Below are 15,164 nucleotides of genomic sequence, written 5' to 3' on the forward strand. Positions count from 1 at the left end.
TCTCAAGAATATACTCCTCCCATTTTCCTCTGGTAAACATTTAAACCATCATTCTTAATATTTATGTGTTAAAACAGATAGAGAATATCTGCCTGAAGACTTCCAAAATGAGATTCTATGTTTGGTGAGACCCTGCTACTCTTCATCATGGCTGTGAGAAAAGGATAGAGAACAGTTACATAGAAGTTCTAGCTGACATTTCCTGTGATTATTAGATTGAAAATCAGAGGGCTACAATTGGATGTTTGTGGTCCAGCTACAGCTTGCTGAATCTTCCACGATGTGACCAGGCAAACAGCAAACCAGAGCATCCCGCTTACAAGGTTCAGCTCAGAGACTGTAAACGTGGAAAGCAGACCTAACAAAGCTAACATAATTTATTTCCTTAAGCATATGCATTTTAATGAACAGACTTTGAGATGCAGAACACACAAGTTGAAAAGCCAAGCAAAGTACGGTAGCAGTGAGTATAAGGGAACAATGAGCAGTTTAGGTAAGGAGTAATAGCATAGAAAGAACTTCAGAGATTATCTTGCCCAGCCCTTCTCAAATTTAGTGTGTATATCTCTGCAACTTTGTAGAAATGCAGATTTCTGGGTCTCAGCTCCAGACCGAAGACCTACTGCAATGAGTCTGGCATGGGGCCCAGGAATCTGCATTTCAAGAGAAACATTCTTTGCTGAGTAATTTCTATTTGCCATTTGAGACCCATTGTTCATCCTTCTCCATTCAACTAGGCTGACAGTTATGGCGTGAATCAACTGGGCTTCCTTGTGCTTTGGAATCCAGTTGGGTTCAATGAATGGGAAGCACTGGCAGGAAATGAGGGGGTGTGATATTAACCCCCCTTGCCCGCTTCCCTGCTGGCTTCAGGTTGGCAGTGGCTGACCTCCTCTACCAAAGGCTGAGTCTTCTCCTACAGCACTCTCTCCAGGTCCCGCTTGTCCTTCCTTTCCCAATTCCTTCAAGTCCAGGGGAGCTCGGTGTCCAGGCTGCACCCCAACCAATGAAATCAGAATCTGTAGGAGGGGGCACTGGGCACCCTTACTTTAAAGCTTCCCCATGAGATTCTAATTTGCAGTCAACAGTGAGAACAACTGCTTAGATTAGGAGATTTTGTGAAAGAGCAGGTGCTAACTCAGTATGTTCAGGGTGGGGCCTGAAATACTGCATTTCTAGCAAGATCTCCAGGTGACTTGTATACACATTAGATCTTGAAAAGCACCATTCTTGACCTTCGCTTCTCTTAGAAGGAGTGAAATCCAGAGAGATAAAGTGACTTGCCTGAGAATGCACATGACTAGAATCCAAGTTTCCCAAGACCAAAGTCAAAAGTGGGCAACAGAGATGACCCTGAGAGATAGCAGTGCAGAGTCAGAAAAATAATACCAGTGGGAGCTTGGTGTTCTACTAAGGACTTGCTCTAAATGGGTCACTCCACAGGATATACACATACAACCCCAGGATACATGAGCCCCAAGGAAAAAGGAACTTTTCTGAGGCCTCATAGTAGCAGGTGCAGACAGCAGCTGCCAGGACAGCTCTCCTTTGGGACCATTTGTAGAGGGAGAGAGAACAGACCAGAAAGTGTCAATCAGCTCTTCTGGAGACTGTGTCCCAGGAGTCCTGGAGTGAGAAGTTCTGCAACACTTAGATCATCAGAAATGTGCTGACTTTGTCACATCGTTGGAACCAATCTTTGGGCAGGAAATGATAGGTTCTTTTCTTGTGATTCGCCAATTTCCCAAGGCTTTTGGTTTTCTATTAACTGTGTAGAACCTCTTAGCAGACAGTCCCTGTGGTAAGTTGTCAGCAAGAATGGCAAGCATAATTCCCCTCCTTAAATCCATACTCTTGGGTAGTATAGGGGAGGGGAAAGTCTTTTTCCTTCTATCTTTCTGGGTTCTTTGCGGGGGCTCTATAACACAAGACAATTCACAAGAAAAACAAACAAGTTTATTAACATGTATATTTCATATACACATGGGAGAAACTCAGAGATGAGTAACTCAAACAGGTGGCTAGAATTTAGGCTTATATAACATCAGAACAAAAATAATAAACTTTCAGAGAAGTGACAACACAAAACAAAAAGACTGGGAGTTTCTCGGGCAGCAAGTTATGAAAAGACAAATATATAGGACACCGAAGGAAGGTAAGGTCTAGCCAGTAAAGTTATAGACAGTCTTCTCATGCCCTCTCTGGGCTGATAAGGGGCTAGGGGTGTCGGTGATTGACTTCTGTACAAATTTATGTCTTGCTTTTAGGCAAATAGGGGGAGGGCAGAGAGGCTTCTCTTGTATCTGCTTCCACTCAATTGCCTTGAGATGAAAATGTCAAAGTGGAATGTTTGGGGCTAGCAAATTCTGCTCCCCCTCAGTAGCCATTTCTCATACTGACTCTGAGCTTGACCATGTGTCTTGCTTTGGGAGCGAAAAGTTAATGTGGCAGAAGTGCAAGCAGAAACTTGAAAAGGACCTGCACATTGGGCCTTGTGCTCTCTTGCTGCTCTTTGGAACCCTGTGAACACCATGTGAAAAAAACCAGGGCCAGCCTCCTGGAGGAGGGCCCACACAGAGCAGACAAGACGTCCCTGCTGAGGCCCTCCTGCCCCCAGACCAAACAGCCTGCCAACCTGTGAGTGAGGCCAGCTGACCAAAAATGCATGTAGGAGTCCAACAGATATGAGCTGAGTCAGCCCAGAGCAGGAGGACCACCCAGCTGGCCTCACTCTGAGTCAAATGATTATTAGTTTAAACCACTGAGTTTTGGTGTGTTATACAACAAAAAGCTGATGGATCCGCCTCCAAACACAACAGCTGAGCCTAAAATATTAGAAACTCCTTGAGGGCAGGGCATGATTCTTACAGCACTGTTGGTGGTGGCAAAATACGGGAAACAGCGAATGCTCCTGTTGCGCCATATCATGGAGTACCGTGCACCGGGGCCACTAAAAGGAATCATTAGATCAGCGTATGTATATACATATATGGTGAATATTAAAACACACACTCACACATATTTTGGTCAAATAATGACAAAAATCTCATGTAGATATTTTTTTATGATTATGCAAACAGAGAAAAATATGAAGGGACACACAATCACAGGTGTAGAGATGCGGGCAGGAGTGGGGGAGGGTAACTAAAGAGAACAAAAGAAAAAAGAATGCATTTAAATATGTATGCATCCAAATATATATGATCTTACTTATTATACAAGAGTATATATATTCATTGATGCCTAAACATTTCCTGAGGTGATAGTTTCTAAAATGTTCATAAGAGAACCAAACATCTCAGGTGCTAGGATTTCAGCTGGATATTTTTTTTTTCCTTTACACTCTTAGGAATTGTTCAAATTTTACATGGAGTATGTGGTACTTAAATAATTAATAGAGATCTTTTCCTTGTTGCAAAAAAAAAAAGCACACTAAACCTAGGGCAGTGGTACCCGTTGGTTTGTGTGCAATAGAATCACCTGGGGTATTTAAAAATACACGTTTCTGGGTCCCACTCCATACGTACTGAATGTGGACATCTGGGCATGGGGCTGTGGAATCTGCATGACAAATAAATTCCCCTGGTGAGCCTAACCGAACTAAAATGTGAGAACCTCTTGGTCAAAGTTCTCCAGAATGAATAATCAGCACTACTTACTAAAAAGTCACCCACACTTGAGGGGAGCCTGGGTGGCTCAGTCAGCTGAGTGTCGACTTCAGCTCAGGTCATAATCTCATGGTTTGTGAGTTTGAGCCCCTCAACGGGCTCTGTGCTGACAACTCGGAGCCTGGAGCCTGCTTCGGATTCTGTGTCTCGTCTCTCTGCCCCTCCCCAACTTGTGCTCTGTCTCTCTATGTCTTTAAAAAAATAAAATAAATGTAAAAAAAATTATAAAAAAAAAAATAAAAAAATAAGTCACCCACACGTGAACTGGCTAATCTGGAAAGTCATGAATAGCAAAGGCAGCTGATGGACACTTAATCTGTTCATGTTCCATGTTCAAGGTCGTATGTAATCAACTGTGTCTTGCACTTCTCCTTTCCGACTTCCGATTTCCAGTTTCCTCCCACATCCAGGTGTCTAATCTCTGTTCACTCACGGCTCCTCCATGACCAGGGACTGTGTCCTTCTGGGTTCCTTTCTCAGGGACATCTTCCAGGCCCCTGCCCTGTAACCTTTCCATGAACCATTTGCAGTAGATGCTCAGGGCACCAAGATCTACCCTTTAAGAGACGCTGAGTTTTTTTCCATTTCAAAAAAATGGAGGGGCACCTGGGCTCAGTTGTTAAGTGTCTGACTTTGGCTCAAGTCATGATCTCTCAGTTTGTGACTTTGAGCCCAGTGTCAGGCTCTCTGCTGTCGGGGCGGAGCCCACTTCGGATCCCCTGTTGCCATGTCTCTCTCTGCCCTTGCCCCACTTGTGCTGTCTCTCTCTCTCAAAAAGAGACTCTGATTTTTTTCTATATCTTATCATGTAGTAATTGTAGGGGCACTTTCCCCAGATGGTTTGGGTTGCCAACAGAAGGATAAACCTAGAGAGATGGCAGGTAAGCAGACGGAGGATTGAGGGTCATGCACGTAGCCAGCTATGTTATTGGGCACAATACTGAGCCTGGGTGTGATCTTCATTCTATGACTTTGTGTCTAGTGTTTTTCTATTTGGATAACACAAAAAGAGATTTGAAGGGCTGTAAGCTGTTACACTGGCAGTAATTCACTTTTTATTATAAACTTTAAAAAAAAGTTTATATATTTTGAGAGAGAGTGAGTGGGGGAGGGGCAGAGAGGGAGGGAGGAATAGAATCCCAAGCAGGCTCTGAGCAGAGCCTGATGTGGGGCTCGAATTCACAAATCATGAGATCATGACCTGAGTCAAAAATCAAGAATCAGATGCTTAACCAACCAAGTCACCCAGGCACCCTTGTAATTTACTTTTAAAACACAAGAAGAGGGGTGCCTGGGTGGCTCAGTTTGTTAAGTGTCCGACTTCAGCTCAGATCATGGTCTCACAGCTTGTGGGTTCGAGCCTCACGTGGGGCTCTGTGCTAACAGCTCAGAGCCTGGAGCCTGCTTCAGATTCTGTATTTTTCCCTCTCTGCTCCTCCTCCACTCTCTCCTCTCTCTCTCTTTCTCTCAATAATAAACATTTAAAAAAAATTAAAAGGAAATTTTAAACATAAAAAGAGATTTGAAAGGCTGTAAGCTGTTAACATGGTCTGCAATTTACTTTTAAGTACTTAAGCAAAGGTGTTGTGTATGTGTGTGTGTGTAAATTGTGGTCTTCCCATTCTTAATTGGGGTTTCAATTTAGGGGTGTTTAGTTGGCATTTGAAAAGCTATTCCATATTGGAGCCCATATTCCAGAGAGGAAAAGTCTGGGCCTTTCAGTTAGCCTTATCTCAGATCATCACCAAGGATTTAACCATTAGCTTTACTGATTTTACACTGGTGAAATGACAGGGGCTTAAACTGTGTGAACAAGCTTTAAACATTGTTACATTGTTGTGATCCTCCTACCCCTGCAAGCCTGCTGTCTGTATACTTTGAAATGGTGCCCAAGTCCTGGGTCCTGGGCTTCCAGAGGAGTCTCTCTCACCCAGTCCTGACCACGTCTGCTGAATCCTGCTTCGAGGACATTGTTGAGTGCACCTTAAGCAAACCTTTCATGCAAGATTCTTGATGGCAGGCTGGAGAGAGCAAAGAGCTGCCATTTCATGGAACTTACAGAACAGGCTCTACAACTATTATTTGCCAGCTTGCTAGTAAATATCTGGAGGTGTGACAGAGTTCTCTTGAGACTTGCTTTCATTTGTAACAAACTGCCCAAAAGAGAGGTAGTTTCATGTAACAAACCTACTTACCTTGTGGTGACCCATATCCATTCATCCTTAAAAGGACCCAATAATTGTGGGTGACCAAATTGGCTTAGGCAGGCCACATCAGAAACAATCTCAAAAATTTTTCTTTTAGACTTGCCCCCCACTCCAACAGAACTGCATCAGCCCTGAGGGAACCTCCTGGGCAAGAGCTGGATGCTGCGACAAGCATCAGCCCTCTGTCCCCATTCCCCCATCTCCTCCCCTACCTAAACCCATAGCTGCAATGCTATCCCCTGGGCTTGCTGGGGGAGAACATGAGGCCACCTGTGCAAGGTCAACTATCTTGATCAGAAAAAAAAAGCAGACACTGGAACAAAATTTCAAAAGAGTTCCACGTCATACTTCCATGACATGCAAGAAAGTCAAAGGACCTCAACTGGATTCAAAAGGCATTCCCAAATTTGCATGGTGGGGTCAGGGGCTTGGGTGAGTGGATAGGTTCTAGAATGAATATGGTTTCATGAAATTTGAAGGAAAATGTGGGTCAACCTGCTTATCTAAATAATATAATTAATTACTAAGATATGTTGTGTGCTTGCTATGTGCCGGGAAATGTGCCAAGTACTTTAAATGGATTATTTAATTCAATCCTCCCAGCAAGTGAATGAGGTATGTATTATTACCACCTCTCTTGATAGGGAAGGAAGCTGAGTGGGTCGGTCAGTTGTCCAAGGTCACAGAGATAGTACGTAGAGGAATAAGGACTCAGATGCAGGAGTTTCTGGTGTCAGAGCCTAAGCGTTTAATTACTGCTTTTGAAGGAACTGAAATCATAGGTGTGTGGAGAGCTGAAGTAAGCCAAAGTCCTTGGAGACTTTCATCAGCAAAACCATCGCAGAACCTTGCCTAAAACCTGTTTCTGTGAGGTCCTGTCACCCCTGAGTCATGGGGGATGAGGGCACAGCTGGGACCCTAGCCACTGAAGAAACCATTACTGATTTGCTTGTCTTTTTTTTTTTTTTTTTTTTTTTTGCTATCTTTCTTGGGGAGGAGGTGGTGAGGGATGTTGCGACTCTTCCACTGATAACTGGGAGGCCAGGGATGCGGCTGTCCCAGGGGCATTTGTTTGTCCTTGAGGAAGCCAATCCCCAAGACTGAAGTAGAGAGAGAGGAAAGTCAGAGAGAGAGACACTGAGGAAAATGGGCTGTGAAGTGAGGTAGAAGGGACTGTGCCCAGCACATGGAGCCCTCTCTCATCCTGCTTTCATTCTCATAAGTTCATACTTGGTGATATAAATCCCAAATTGACCTTTGAAGCCCTTCATTCTGACCCTTCACTTATTCAGTGACACCCTTACCAAACCTGGTGCTGCTCTCCCCACAGTGAGCAAAGACTGGGTTTGGTGTTCCCAGACTCCTTGACTGTTCTTTGTCTGCACTCAATCAGTAGCTGTTCGTATTCTTTTAAATGTATACCTGAGATGGTTCTGTTGGCATTTGAAAAGTCATCTCCAATTATGCAATAAAATGACTTAAGTTTTTTAAAATATAATTTATTTTATTTTATTTTTGAGAGACAGCACATGCCGGCAGGGGAGGGGCAGAGAGAGAGGGAGACAGGATTAGAAGCAGGCTCTGCACTGACAGCAGTGAGTTCAGTGCGGGGCTTGAACTCATGAACTTCGAGATCACCACCTGAGTCAAAGTCAGTCGTTCAACCGACTGAGCCACCCAGGTGCCGCTTAAGTTTTTATTGTCAGTGATGTGAATGGAAGAGAGACACTTAGGGAGAGGAAATGGAGATTCTTTTCCAGGTTAGAGATAGTCTGGGTTGTGAAGCAGAGGGAAGCCCATTGGTCTACAGGGATGTACTTGGCAGTCACACACTGTGAATCGTGGGGACTCAAGAGCCAGAGAGGAGAGCTGTGAGCAAACACGAGGTTGAAGATAATCTCCTTAGAGGCCCCATCTCTGAACATCAACACAGCCCTACGCCCCGGGGCATCTCCTATGATGTAAGCAAATTGAACAGTTGCCTAGTCACACCTTCGGGCACCTCCCATCCCAGGGGAAGAGCCAGATCTCCAGGGCCAGAGACTGATGAGAAAGAAAGCGATTTGTACTTAATAATAGAGCTATTTACTGACAGTCATAATAGAAACCAAAGAGAGCCAGGCAAGAATAGAGAGTCTTTTAAATGTTATCTTTTAAAAAAGATGTTTATTTATTTATTTTCAGAGAGAGAGAGCCTGGGGGGGGGAGGGGGCAGAGAGAGAGGGAGAGACAGAATCCCAAGCAGGCTCCCCTGCTATTAGCACGGACCCCCACGTGGGGCTCCATCTCACAAACCGTGAAATCATGACCAGAGTTGAAATCAAGAGTCGGAAGCTTGGGGCGCCTGGGTGACGCAGTCGGTTAAGCGTCCGACTTCAGCCAGGTCACGATCTCGCGGTCCGTGAGTTCGAGCCCCACGTCAGGCTCTGGGCTGATGGCTCGGAGCCTGGAGCCTGTTTCCGATTCTGTGTCTCCCTCTCTCTCTGCCCCTCCCCCGTTCATGCTCTGTCTCTCTCTGTCCCCAAAATAAAAAAAAAATAAAAATAAAATAAAAAAAAAAAGAGTCGGAAGCTTAACCAACTAAGCCACCCAGACGCCCCAAGAACAGTCTTAACATGTAAATGTTATCACAAGTTTCTGATCACAGCAGAGAAAAGAGTAGAAAGAGAACATGAGAAGATGTCACACTGACAAGTGCCTTTAAGTTTTGATATTATTTGTTAAATTTATTAGAGTTGAACTATCTCAAGAGCAAATCAGGCATTTTGTTCCACAGAAATTTATTGAGTTTCTTGTTTAAGTTTGTATGTGACATGCAATGATACCAACGAAGTCTCTGACCCCAAGGAACTTGTAATGTAGACAGGGAGATAAAATACATGACTACAATATGAGGCAGAATTTAAGACATTTGGCACTTAATGGATTCAGAAGAAAAAAGTCACTTCTACCAGGGTGGTCAGGAAAGGCTTCATGGAGGAGGTGGGGTTTCTGCTGAGCCTTGAGTTTGAGTACACTCTTAATGGGAAGAGGTGGGTGAGGTAAAATGGATAGGCTGAGAAAACATGTGGAGTACTATGCCAAGAAAGGAGATCCTGTAAGAAAAGTGGGGATTATCGACTCTCCAAGTGCACAGAGACATCAAAGAGGCACGAGGCTGAGAAGGCTGGTTTTGAGAACCGTTTCCAGAAGGAAGTAAGGAACAGGGATTGAAATGACATAGGAAGGAAGTGGGTGGCAGGGGGGAGTAAGAACAGCAAACAGACTGAGTCACTAAACCACATAGTTGAGGGAAGGAGAGGGAGAGAAACAAGATACCCTGTGGAGCTGGTTTTCGTTGGTCTATTTGTATGTTGAGCATGAGGAACAGGAACTACTAAGAGAGGCAACCTCGGGTTCAGAGGTGGAGGTAGGACATTCCCAGTCAGGTTCAAGAGGAAAGGAACAGCATTTAACCTTGTGCAGGACACTGCCTCTATGGAAATGTGGTAAGGAAGATGAGAATGGAGAGTCAGAAGTTTTTTGAGGAGGAGAGGAAGAAGTCCATTTTAATTTGAGTTTCGCTGCAAACAGACCACGAGACAAGGATCTGGGTGCAATTAGTGCATGTAAGTGTGTGGCTGAGCAGATTTCTATGGGCCACGGAGGCTCAGTTCTGCTGGGGACACATAAGAGGCTGTGGAATATGGCTGAGAATTGTCACCCTTAGGGGTGAGGAAGGTGGGGTATTTATCCATTTATTATGGGTTGAGGGAGTGGTCCTGGGGTTTAACTCTGAGGAAAAGCTCTTGGAGAAGCGCAGGCTTCTGTGTGTGTGTGTGTGTGTGTGTGTGTGAGAGAGAGAGAGAGAGAGAGATGGGTGGGGCACTGTCAGGGCTGGCTACAGGCTAAAGAGGCTCCTTGAGTCAGGGAGAGGGAATCTGAGAGCCTGGCACTGTGGCATATTTCTTGGGAGAAGCACATGCTTGGCATAGATCTGGCACATGGGAACCAGCTGGGCTTATCTGCAGAAATGGTTCCTTTGTGCACAAAGAACAAGTCTGGAAATGTACCCGGTGGAGAGGAGAGGAGAGAGAGAAACAGGGAAAACAGGGAGGTTGTCAGTCAGGATCAGATTTTAGTTGTGTTTCATGTGACTTGGGGAAAAAATTGGGGATGGAGGGAAGATTTGTTTTTACTTTATTTTTTTAAGCAAGTTTAAGAAGAAGGAACAGAGATTTCCCATATCTCTCCTGTCCCTACACATGCCTAGCCTCCCGCATGACTCACATCACTCACCAGAATGGTGCATTTGTTAAAATTTTTTTTAATGTTTATTTGTTTTTGAAAGAGAGAGAGAGAGAGAGAGAGACAGAGTGCAACAGGGACAGGGGCAAAGAGAGAGGGAGACACAGAATCTGAAGCAGGCTCCAGGCTCTGAGCTGTCAGCACAGAGCCTGATGTGGAGCTCGAACTCAAGAACCGAGAGATCATGACCTGAGTTGAAGTCAGATGCTTAACCGACTGAACCCCACAGGTGCCCCAGAATGGTGCATTTTTTACCAATGACGAACCTGTATTGACAAATCATAATGACTCAAAGCCTATAGTCTGTCTACCTGAGGGTTCATTCTTGGTGTTGTACATTCTATGGGTTGGGCAAATGCAAAATGACGTGTATCTATCATTGCAGTTCCATGTAGAGTATTTTCACTACAGTGAAAGTCCTCTGTGCCCACCGACTCATCCTTTTTCCCAGCCCCTAACCCATGGCAACCACTGAACTTTTTACCATCTACATACCTTTTTCGTCTCCAGGACTGTCATATAGTTGGAATCATACAGTATGCTGCCTCTTCAGGTTGACTTCTTTCACTTAGTAATATGCATTGAAGGTTCCTGAGGGGAGATTTTGTTTTTCTCTGAAATTACAAAAAGAGGATTCTAAGAAAAGTGAGGATCCACAGTTCTGTGGTTTCTGGAAAATGAAAACCTAAAAGTGTATCATTGCGTATTTTTTAAAAAAATGTTTTAATGTTTATTTATTTTTGAGACAGAGACAGAGCATGAACAGGAGAGGGGCAGAGAGAGAGGGAGACGCAGAATCTGAAGCAGGCTCCAGGCTCTGAGCTGTCAGCACAGAGCCCAAAGCCCGACGCGGGGCTCGAACCCACAAACCACCAGATCATGACCTGAGCCAAAGTCGGAGGCTTAACTGACTGAGCCACCCAGGCGCCCCTATCATTGTGTATTTTACCTGTGAGACCTGGAAAGCAGGAAACCTAATGTTAGGATTGTAAACAGCATGCCACGCCCAGCGTTATGTGGTTTACTTCTAACTGTTCAAGCAGTGCTCACTGTTGGATCGCATCAATAAAACCTTCATAACATTGGATGATTCACAACAGCCCATGGGGATCTGCAGGATGATAAGCCCAAACTGTTGCTAGGAGAAAGGCCCCTGGTGAGTGGAAAGATGCCAGCTGGAAGCTTCAGCTCCACGGACACAACCACAGCCCCAGCAGTTTCTGCAGGGCTGGGGACACAGGCACCAAGGGAATACTTCTCCCACTGCATCTATGAAGCCATGGACATGGGAGCCCAACCCAGAATTGAAATGGCTTCCTCATTTCTGCTAATCACTTAACTCACCCAGCATTGGCATGATTGACTGTCTGGGTGTATTTGAAGGATCACCCGAATACAAGCAATTCCTATCTAGGACTGAGTTGAGGTTCCCTAGCTGAAATTCAGATGAAAAGATGAGAATTGCATTTGTTTCTTTATACATCCACTGTATACAGAAATACGACATTTATCATAATATTCCATGTATTACATTTGTAATCTTATCAAAGAAATCTGGTTAATTTAACTCGATTTATCATCTCAGAGGGAAATGCTGCCTCCTTCATTTCATGATGTTCCCACCAAGGTGAATACAGAATGCACATTTTATTTTCTCAGCCTGATGTTAAACTAATTGACTTTAATTTTCCTGGAGCTTTTTTGTCTTTCTCTCTTCATTTGCCCTTCTCAAATACTTTTTTAAAGAAGAATCTCTGCTCCAAAAATTAGTGAAATGAATTTATGATTCTGGCTCTCAACCTTCTGGTATTGGTTTTACCCCTGGTACGTTATGATTTTACCCCTAAAGATTTCAAATTTATCAATAAATAATTAAAATGCAGTGGAACCCTGTTCTTGCACCAGTGTGAGGGGCCCAGGAGAGCAATTCCCTCAGGCCTCAGCATTCTAGGGGAGGCTGTGAGGTGCATAGGGCAGGCATTAAGCTGCAGGCCAAGAGGCAGATACCAACGATTAGTTGTGGGACCTCAGATACATGAGTTGTCCTTGGGGGTTCAGTTTCTACCTATAAAATGAGGAAACCAGATTAGATCATTTCAAATATCTGCATGTTTAGAGTGGCTAAATATATAACTGGGAAATAGTGATGTAATGTTTGTTTTGGATTTGGAAAAAGGCTATAGTAATAGTGAGGTTAAGGAAAATTGCCCCAAAAATCTCTCCTGAAAAATAAACGCAGTTCCCTGAGAAAGGCACCTTGTCTGAGCATCAGCTGGTAATGCGAGTTGGTCGGGGAATGGATGGTTTTGGGCCAAAGAATTATCGAGAGAAAATCCCCACCTGGCTTGTTTAGACTTGGGGACAGTGGGGGCAAGGGGTCAAAGCCTTCTGAACCATGAACCACTCACCATAATAAAAGTAAATTGGATCTTCTTTTTGCAGTAAACTAGGTAACAGTGGCGGAATGCTACATGACGGCGTGAGCTCTTGGTCCCCTTCACTGCCTGTGATCCTCCTGGAACTGCATTCCTGGTGGTAAAAATAGCCAGCGCTCTACAGCACTTACTAGGGTCAGGCACCTTTCAAGGGCCTTAGAGATGTTAACTTGCTTAATCCTATAACTTTCCATGAAATAAGCACTATTCTAATCACATTTCACAGATGGGGAAATTGAGGTGTAGAAAAGTTCAGTGACTGACCGAAGTCATACCATGGGTAAGTAGGGATTCAAACCCGGGTAGTCTAGCTGAGGTGTGCTCGTCACCATGAGGGTTTACCTGGTAGGGGAGGTAATGCCTCCTTGAAGTTATTTATGCTGTGAGAGGTGGTTGATATTGCCAAGAGAAAGTTGCTGCTGCTGGTGTGTGTGTGTGTGTGTGTGTGTGTGTGTGTGTGTGATAAAAGCTTTACTTTGAATAATTTAAGAATCCTCTGATGCCTTCCTAGGACAGAGCCTGAGCCGGGTCTTCCCAACTTTGTTGGCCTTGACCATGAGGGCTGGTCAAGATGGAGCGAGGTGGGGTAGAGGGCAGGACAGAGGGATGGGAGAGGAAACCCAGAGGACATCATGGAAGAAAGGACCCCTGGACATCCGTCAAGGCTTGAACAGACTGGAAGGCCAACTAGTGGGAGCAGGAGAGACCCTGGGGGCATCTTTTGGAATCCAGGCTTGTTCTTGATTGACAGGAAGGAGACTGGCTCTCCTTGAGGAAGGAGGACACACACAGAGCCTTCTAGATAATGGGCACAAAGGAGGAACAGGAGGGACCTGAAGGTTAGGAAAGCCCTCTTCACTGACTATCTGCAGTAGTGCTTCTCCTGGAGAATCTGGTTCAGTATACCTGGAGTCTTTATTTTTTAAAAATTCCCCTGGATGAATTCAACATGCATCACTTGTACAAAACACTGATCTGGTCCAGCCCTTTGCAGGTAAGTGTAGCTTTTTTGTGTAGCTAAATAAGGTTTTATGTCCTCTTTATGGATGGCAAATGTGTCTTTCAGACTCCCACAGGGTGTGAGGGGAGGTGCCCTATTGGCAGGTTAAAGTGAGGATCCTGCAGAAAAGGAAGACAACCACTGGTGAAGGATTTCTGCTGACCTGAGGTTTATTCAGTGATGAACTACAAAGTGACTTGAAGAAAACCAAGAGGAATCTCAGCACCATCCTCTGCCTTTATCTGCATCGGAAATCATTCATTGGGAAGTTGCATTCTTTCAGGGGAAGGGCTGAGCCTTTCCTGCAGGACATTAACAGCAGTCATGCTTACATAATGCTTTATCACTTTCTTTCTTTCTTTTTGTTTATTTATTTATTTATTTCAAAGAGAGAAAGCATAAATGGGGGGAGGGCAAAGAGAGACGGAGACAGAGAATCCCAAGCAGGCTCCGAACTGTCAGCACCAGCCTGATGTGCGGCTCCAACCTACAAACCATGAGATCATGACCTGAGCCAAAGTCAGGTGCTTAACTGACTGAGCCACCCAGATGCCCCTGTTTTATCATTTTCAAAATGCCTTCCATTTATAATTTCTCTAGGATGAGGAAAGTAAGTACTTGTGCCTAAGTATACTCACTTCTTTTAATGTTGTTTGGGCTTTCATATCAGTTTATGAATCCAAATTAGAGATTAGTTAGTATTTATGTTGATAGTTGATAGTCAATTTTATAAGAAAACATAATTAACCAAATCTGGGTCTTAGTTGTATATTTTAAACTTCTGACTTTCTGGCACCATCCAGTTGGAATTATTGTTGCCCTCCTGAGAGGAAAGAGTTAACAAGCAAGTCTGGTTATATACTCTTTGGGTGTCTCAAGGGACCATGGTTGACTCTTGTCCAACCCCTGGGAATGTGACTCTTGCAGAGTTTTTGAAGCTAGCAATTGATTTTATCACATACACTAGGAGCAATGGACTTCAGAATACCAGACCATCGGGTTGCTTTGCATGAACATCAAGATTAATGAGGAGTACGCAGGCTGTCAGTGGGGTACAGAATTTTGGTTGCTATGGTTGGTTGCTAGAACCATATGCCTGCATAACCAGCCTCCCATATAAACCTTGGACAATGAGATTCAAATAGGTTTCCCTGGACAGAGACATTTCACACATGTCCCTGTAGTTCCCTGCCAGGTAGAGAAAGAGCACTCCTAAGATTCTCAGATGACGAAGGACATCAGAAGTGTATGCTGGATCTTTCTGGACTCTACCAATGCACAACTATTACTGGTTGCTTTGCTCTGTATCTCTTGGTGTAATAAATCTTAGCTGTGAGTAGTACTTACTATGGAGTTTGTGAGCCCTTTAGCTCTTGAACTTAGGGAAGTTGTGAGATCTCTGATACACTTTTACTTATCACACTAACCGTGACCAGGTTAACAGTCTCAGGCCTGTCATCATAGAATACCTAGCATTGGCTTTATTGCCATAGACTTGGTATCTGGCACCTGTATAACAAGCCATGGTTTGGCCTTTCTTACACCCTAATACATGCGTTTAATCTCT

The 15,164-nt window shown here is 44.2% G+C and overlaps 1 long non-coding RNA gene across 1 annotated transcript; it reads left to right on the plus strand.

Annotated features, from left to right (window-relative positions):
• The first annotated feature begins 10,972 nt into the window (after positions 1-10,972).
• LOC125169522 (uncharacterized) lies at positions 10,973-13,080 on the plus strand. The gene is made up of 3 exons (XR_007153715.1): positions 10,973-11,986; positions 12,605-12,732; positions 12,824-13,080. It is a non-coding gene; the product is annotated as an uncharacterized LOC125169522 (long non-coding RNA).
• Positions 13,081-15,164: the final 2,084 nt, after the last annotated feature.

This window comes from Prionailurus viverrinus, chromosome B4 (assembly GCF_022837055.1).
Source record: "Prionailurus viverrinus isolate Anna chromosome B4, UM_Priviv_1.0, whole genome shotgun sequence".
Taxonomy (NCBI): Eukaryota; Metazoa; Chordata; class Mammalia; order Carnivora; family Felidae; genus Prionailurus; species Prionailurus viverrinus.